Below are 8,187 nucleotides of genomic sequence, written 5' to 3'. Positions count from 1 at the left end.
TTTGCAGGGGCGCGTTGTCTTTCATGGGCGAGTGCGGTCCAGTTACTTCACTGACGCCGGCACGTTTGATATTGTTCAGGTAGGTCTTATTGGTGTTCTTTAGTTTTGTTGCTATCCTGCATGCCTTTTTTTGTTTAAAATGGCTCTTTTTTCTCCCTTAGGCATGCGGAGCTTCAGCGCGGCGAACTGGCTTGGTTGAGCCCCGCTGGTAAATGATGGCGCATTAAGAGCGCTATGATGCGGTAAGTAAGCGCTATGCGCTGCGAAGTCTTGCCTTTGCTAACTTGTGTTTTCCTTCCTTGTAGGTCGCAATGTTCTTCAGCGCGAGTGGAATTTCCGGAGTGGTGCCAGCAGAGAGGCGACCAGCCAGGTAAGCCTTTTCAGCAGTTCATAATTTGTAAATGTCTCTACTGCTTTCTTTAATGTTACCTCTATCTTCCTCTTTCAGGTCGTTCTGTCCGGGAGGCGTGCAGATTCGAGGAAGCTGTTGTCAGTAGCTGAGAGTGTTTAAAGATGAAGACTGCAGGTAAGATGCTGCTTCTAATGATGTTCCTTTTGTCTCCTTGCAGGTTCTGCTTCTCCGAGGTTCGAGGGAATAGCTGGACACGGTGAGCGTCACGTTGCAAGCTGCAAAGTAACGCGAAGCGTGTTGTCTTGCTCGGGTGTGGTTTAAATAGCCCCAACAAAATAGTACAGGTAAAGTAGTACCTATGCTACCACACCCAAAACACTAGACCGCACAGCTTGGTTCTTAGGAACCAAACTATGTGGATGCCTCCATGTTGGCTGACAATACAATTAAGTAGTTCCCAAGCACATTGTTTTTCATGGTGCATGAGCCTGGTGCCATAGGCACCAGGACTGGCCCCATGAGGGCTTTTGAAGAGGATGACAGGCTCTAGAGGCCCGAGTCCTGACTCCACCTGGCCAATGGGTTTGCCAGAGGGGGTTTTGAGCGAGGGTCGTGACAGCACTCCCCCTTAAGGTCCCTCCCATGGTGTTCCTTCTGTCTGGCCCAGGTTTGGTTGGGAAGTTCCGATGGAATTTCCTGATTAGACGTGGTGTGTGGATATTCTCACTGGGCTCCCAGGATCTATCTTGTGGTCCAAATCCTTTCCAATCGATGAGATAATATAGCTTGGTCCTAGAGTATTTATAGTCCAAGATATCTTTGACTTCAAATTCTGGTTCTCTGTCAACAAGTATGCACTTAGGTGGTGTCCCAATCCGTGTGCCGGGTTGCATTGGTTTCAGGAGGGACACATAGAATACCGGGTGGATGTGTAGATTAGGTGGTAAATCCAGTTTCACGGCTGCTGGGTTGATAATTGCCTTAATGGTATAGGGTCCTAAGAATCTGGGATGAAAGGTCCGGGTTCCCTTGATGGGCAGGAATTTAGCGGCTAACCAAACTTTGTCTCCTACTTGATAATCAGCGGCGTTTTTCCGGTGTTGGTCGGCAAATCTCTTTTGTTTTTCTTTGGCATGAATAAGGTGTTCCTTTGCCCTTTTGAAAGCCTGAGTAATGGTTGTGTGTAGAGTCTTTACTGCTGGCATTTCCAAGATGGCTGGAAGGTCTAGTTCAGAGGTACGTGGATATCTACCATAAAGGGTATAGAAGGCGTTTGTCCCGTGCTTGAATGCAAAGAATTGTTATATGCATATTCGGCTATCCATAGTAGGTCTTTCCAATTCCTTTGTTCGTGGTGCAGCATGCACCGTAAATATTGCTCGAGTGTCTGATTGGTTCTCTCGGTTTGGCCGTTGTTTGGGGATGGTGACTGGTAGATAGCCGAACATCGATCTGCGCCATTGCACAACATTTTTTCCAGAAGTTTGAAACAAACTGGCTGCCTCGAATAGAGACCAGAACCGAAGGGAAGCCATGTAGCTTAACTACGCCCTCCAGGAACACTTTTGCTAAAGTGGCTGTGTCGGGGAGGCCTTTGAGAGGAATAAAATGGGCCATCTTCGAGAATAAGTCCACAACTACAAGGATGGTGTTGAACTCTTGGCTTGGAGGTAGATCAGTGATGAAGTCAAGGGAAAGAGTGTGCCATGGAACTGGAGGAATGTCCAATGGTTGTAGGAGACCAGATGGTTTTTGTTTCTGTGATTTATTTTGTGCGCAGACACCGCAGGACTGAATATGCTGAATAATGTCCTTACACCAGGTAGGCCACCAAAAGTTCTCTTTCACCTTAGCTAGGGTTTTGGTGATCCCAGGATGCCCTTCGATCAGTGATTCGTGATAGTTTGAAATAATATTCTGTTGTAATTCCTTCTTGGGTACATATAGGCAATCCCTAAAAAAGGGTAGATGGTCCTTGATGGTAAATTGTTCTCCTTGAGTTTGCCATGCGAGGTAGGCATCAGGATTCATTGTCTGTTGGATTTCTATTCGTAGTTCTGCTTGTGTTAAGGCTGCTGTGATACCCAAGAGTTTGTCTTCAGGTATAATAGGTACTGGGTCTGGAGTTCTATATACTATTTCAACTATGCCCATGCGAGATAAGGCATCCGCCTTTCCGTTTCTGACTCCTGGACGAAATGTGTTTACATAATCATATTCGGCGAAGAAAAGGGCCCACCGTAATTGGTGCGAGGACTGGGCCTTGGCTGTTTTGAGATATTGCAGGTTTCGGTAGTCTGTGATGACTGTAATGGTGTGTCTGGCCCCCAGAAGGTAGTGCCTCCAGGCTTTAAAGGCGGATTTGATAGCCAGGAGTTCCTTGTCCGTGATGGCATAATTCATCTCTGGAGGTGAGAACTTTTTCCACCAGAAGGCCACAGGATGTAGCTGGCCGGTTTCCAGGTCTCTCTGTGAAAGGACAGCCCCTATGAAAGACTGGACACATCAGTTTCAAAGTCATAAGGGAGGTCTGGACAAGGATGTCGCAGGATTGGAGTGGAGGTAAACCTTTGTTTAAGTTCCTGAAAGGCTTCTTCTGCTTCTTCTGTCCAAGCAAACTTTTTATTGTTTTTTTGTAATAGTACTGTGATTGGGTGCACAACCTGAGAGAAGTCTGGGATGAACCGGCGGTAGAAGTTTGCAAAGCCCAGCATGCTTTGTACCCCTTTCAGAGACGTTGGTGAAGGCCATTTCAGAATGGCATCTACCTTGTGCACGTCCATTCTGATGCCTCCTGGAGTAAGGATAAAACCAAGAAATTCTACTTCGGTGACGTGAAAAAAGCATTTTTCAAGCTTTGCAAACAAGCGATGTTGACGGAGCTTGGTGAGGACTGAACGAATGTGCCTGACATGATCTTGTTCCGAGGCTGAGTATACTAAGATGTCGTCTATGTACACTAAGGCACACACATCAGTTAACTCCCTTAAGACGTCATTCATGAAATATTGGAATGCCGCAGGAGCGTTACATAACCCGAAGGGCATGAATTGATATTCAAGCAAGCCGTACTTAGTACGGAAGGCGGTTTTCCCTTCATCTCCTTTTCTGACTGTGACCAGGTGGTACACTCCTCGAAGGTCCAATTTGGTATAAACCTGGGCATCTTTAACATGGTCTAGCATCTCAGGGATAAGTGGCAAGGGGTAGCGGTTCTTCACAGTGATCTTGTTCAATGCGCGCTAGTCAATACAGGTTCTCAAGTCTCCTTCCTTTTTCGGTACGAAGAACAAAGGACTGGCTGCGGGGGACTTCAAAGGACAGATAAATCCGTTTGTAAGGTACTGGTCTAAATAGGATTTCAAATGAAGGTTTCCTGGTTCTGTGAGAGCGTAGATCCTGCCGCAAGGGATTTGTGCACCAGGAACAAGGTCGATCTGACAGTCATAGGGCCTGTGCGGCGGCAATGTATTGGCTTGGTCCTTTCAGAAAACATCCTGGAAATCATGTTATTCACTTGGCAAGGTATTAGTTGCTCCCAGGGTTGATACTGTGCTCCGGGAGTCATGGGGATACAGACGTCAGGGTTCTCCTCTTGGTAATAGCAGGCAGGGGAGCAGTCACAGGGGAAGGTTAATTTTCGTCCCCGCCAGTCTATCAAAGGGTTGTGAGCAACCAACATGGCATCCCTAGTATTAGCCTGAACTGAGGTGCCTTGATGAGATCGAATGAAATAGACTCCCGATGTCCGTCCTGGCACAGCAAGGCTACCCTGGCTGTGCACTGGGTTACTGGTCCGGAAGCGATTTCTGTCCCATCCACGGTGGTTACCTTGTCCATAGTTGACTTAGAACACAAAGGAAGCCCCATCTCTGCTGCCAGTTCTTGATCAACATAATTTCCAACTGCTTCGCTATCGATGTATGCTTCAACGGCATGCATTCTTGACGACTGTTGGTGGTTAATTAAGATCACTGGTATTGCAAAGTGCGAGGTCAGCAACTCTTTCTTCTCACTCGACAAACTGACCTCTACCTTTGTCGAGCTTGGCAGTTTTCCGATTCCTTAGCTTCATCCTTCTCTGTGGCCCGACTGTTCTTCTTGGGGGTTTTACTGGACAGTCCTTCAGGAAATGTCCTAGTTTCCCACAATACAAACAAAGCTGTTGTTGCCTTCTTTTGTCCCGCTCTTGTTTTGTTAAAGGAGGCCGTATCCCTCCAATCTGCATGGGTTCTACAGCATTTTCAGGTACACGGGGTGTGTTTTCCCTTGGTCGAACATACACGGTCCGAGGGTCCGTTTTAGACCGGTCTGCCTTTCGGTCCTGCAACCGGTGGTCTAGCTGCACGACCAGATTTATGAATTCTGCACAGTCTCTGGGTGGATCAACCACCTTGGCTAAGACGTCCTTTAATTCGCCTCGTAAGCATCGATGGAATAACGTGGTTCTTTTGTTTTCTGGCCACCTAGCTTCAGCAACCAGTCTGTTGAAGGTAGCAATGTACGTTAACAAGTCCTGATTCCCCTGTCGGAGGGACAAGAGTTCATTGTCTACTGCTTGTTCCTGGGTATGGCGAGCAAAACGTTTTTCCATTTCTCTCTGGAACCCCCCAAAGTCATGTAATAGAGGATCGTCATGGGTTACCAACGGCACCGACCGATCTGCTGCACTACCCCTCAGGTATGATAAAACAAAAGCTATCCGAGCTTGGTCGTTTGGAAATGCTCCAGGCCTACAAAGAAAATGAAGGCGGCACTGATTGATGAATGCCGCATACTTCCGTGGGTCACCTGAGAACCTTTCTGGTGGTGCCAGGGGCACTGTTCCAGGTAACGTGATCTGTACCGGAGTGGGTGGTATGGCAGGGTTTTGCATCGTTGGATTGCTTCCAGGTAGAGGCGGCTGTCCTGCCTGTGATTGCAAGTATTGCCTGCTAATCTCTTCAGTGCGTTCTTTGGTCACTATTAGGTCTCTCCGGAGGGCATTAGTCTCTTGTCGGGCAGAATGAACCTCAGCACGAAGCTCTCCTAGTAATTGGGCCAATTGGTCCATTTCTGATGTCTCCATGGCACCCAGGTGGATTTATTATGGTAGGCTTCGCGTTCTGTTATGCTCACCTGATATCCACAGGGATGCCACCCAGCCGGGTTACTCTGCTGGTATGCTTCTCAGCTTTGCCCTGATGTGGTCTGCGGGGAAGGTTCTGCCTGAAAATACAGGAGGACTGTGTTCAAGACTGACCGACTGGGGTAAGTATCCTCCCTCCACCCCCGTATGATTTCAGTCCCTCTGGTGCCCTCTCCTCACCTTGTGGTAGAATTAGGCGTGCTCTCCGTCCTGCCTTCTTTGCAGGGGCGCGTTGTCTTTCATGAGCGAGTGCGGTCCAGTTACTTCACTGACGCCGACCCGTTTAATATTGTTCAGGTAGGTCTTATTGGTGTTCTTTAGTTTTGCCTTTCTTTGTTTAAAATGTCTCTTTTTTCTCCCTTAGGTATGCAGAGCTTCAGCGCGGCGGACTGGCTTGGTTGAGCCCCGCTGGCAAATGATGGCGCATTAAGAGTGCTATGATGCGGTAAGTAAGCGCTATGCACAGCGCTGCGAAGTCTTGCCTTTGCTAACCTGTGTTTTCCTTCCTTGTAGGTCGCAGTGTTCTTCAGCGCGAGTGGAATGTCCGGAGTGGTGCCAGCAGAGAGGCGACCAGCCAGGTAAGCCTTTTGAGCAGTTCGTAATTTGTAAATGTCTCTACTGCTTTCTTTAATGTTGCTTTTATCTTCCTCTTTCAGGTCGTTCTGTCCGGGATGCGTGCAGATTCGAGGAAGCTGTTGTCAGTAGCTGCGAGTGTTTAAAGATGAAGACTGCAGGTAAGATGCTGCTGCGAATGATGTTCCTTTTGTCTCCTTGCAGATTCTGCTTCTCCGAGGTTCGAGGAAATAGCTGGACACGGTGAGCGTCACGTTGCAAGCTGCAAAGTAACGCGAAGCGTGTTGTCTTGCTCGGGTGTGGTTTAAATAGCCCCAACAAAATAGTCCAGGTAAAGTAGTCCCTAGGCTACCACACCCAAAACACTAGACCGCATAGCTTGGTTCTTAGGAACAAAGCTATGTGGATGCCTCCATGTTGGCTGACAATACAATAAAGTTGTTCCCAAGCACATTGTTTTTCATGGTGTATGAGCCTGGCGCCATAGGCGCCAGGACTGGCCCCATGAGGGCTTTTGAAGAGGATGCCAGGCTCTAGAGGCCCGAGTCCTGACTCCACCTGGTCAATGGGTTGGCCAGAGGGGGTTTTGGGCGAGGGTCGTGACAATATGCTACATCAAGGTGTATTATCCTAACTAGATCCTGGCCTCAAATATTGAGCGGCCGAGCTTACCTTATCCCAATATTTGAGAGGGTAGATGTGCTGGTTCCTGGTTGGTGTGGCCGCCAAAAACAGATGTAGAGTAGGCGTCCTCATGCTATTTTCTAAGCTGTTATTAAAAAAAGAGAGGGAGAGGGACCCTTACTCTCAAAACAAGTCATAGACAGATCTATCAGTTCTGGACATCAAACTACGAGTTTTAGTTGTATAGTGACTGTGCCAATAGGACTCTGATTTCATTAGCCAATACTGTATTCATATGAGTTGGGCATTCTTACCTATTTTTCTATGTGCCAGGCTAGCTTTCGGTCAACCTTGGAAGGAATCAGGCTTGTGTGTCGTCAGTGGAAAAATCCAGCAGTGAGTCAAAAGATGCACTCATGATTGACATGTGGGACAGCGTTTAAATAGCCATCTGGAAGATACTTTCAATTCCTCTGCAAAAAACCAAGGTAAACCTGATTTAAAGACCTGCGGTTAATTCGGAAAAATACCACCAGTGCTTTTCTGACGGCCATCTTTGGTAGGATTTATGCACCAGACTCAGATGTGGAGCTTGTCCGTGGCCTATGGCCCTCCTTTGTTTCACTGCCATCATACTGGCGAGAGTAACTAGGTGGAAAAATGTGCTCCCCACAGCGCCATCTAGTGGTCATCTGGCTTCAACACTATCCACACCACGGGTGACATAAAAGTTACTGTATCTGGTGAAATCTATATCTAGATCCACAACAAAAGTTAGATCAAGATAAACACCGAAGGAGGACAGGGTACTCTAGTATAATAAACGCCAGGGGTCTAGAAACCACTAGTCTCTACAGCGTGGTTACAGTTTCTTGGCTCTCAAAAAAGTAGATCTGACACACATATCCAGCTCCTGGCATTTCTATACATTTACTCCCATTCTCCTAGGACATTATTTAACCTTATGCCACTCAATGGCCTCATTTAATCCTCTTAGGTCGCTCCTGGTTTTAAAGATAAGCTCTTCTTCCTTCTGGAACAATTTCCTATTCCTGATGGCATTTTTGTCACCCTTCACAACCATTAAGATCGTCCATTTAAAGTCCTCAAAACCGTGGTTGTTCTCTACAAAGTGTTTCAGCATCAGCACTTGCAACGTCTTGTTTTTCAGACAACTTTTATGTTCCGTAATACGAACCTTTATTTTGCCATTTGTCTTGCCAATATACTTGAGTCCACATGGGCACATGATCATATAGACCATGTGATCTGTGTTGCAATTTGAAAACACCTTTTGTTTCCTGCTCTGTTGAGTCCCAGGTCGATTCGATCTATTTACTTTTAACTGTTAATTTACAAACTGCACACTGCCCGCAGGGTTAATTTCCTATCATTGGGGCTAGACCCCATTGGTCAGTAATGCTCTTGATTTTAATGCTTTTCTTTTTGAATTTACTCTGACTGACACACTTGCCAATCAATGTAGATTTCTTTTAGGAAAAGAGTAGAA

The sequence above is a fragment of the Ambystoma mexicanum genome, chromosome 10 (genome assembly GCF_040938575.1).
Source record: "Ambystoma mexicanum isolate Mex_15411 chromosome 10, UKY_AmexF1_1, whole genome shotgun sequence".
Lineage (NCBI taxonomy): Eukaryota > Metazoa > Chordata > Amphibia > Caudata > Ambystomatidae > Ambystoma > Ambystoma mexicanum.
Note: the sequence above shows the minus strand (reverse complement) of the source record.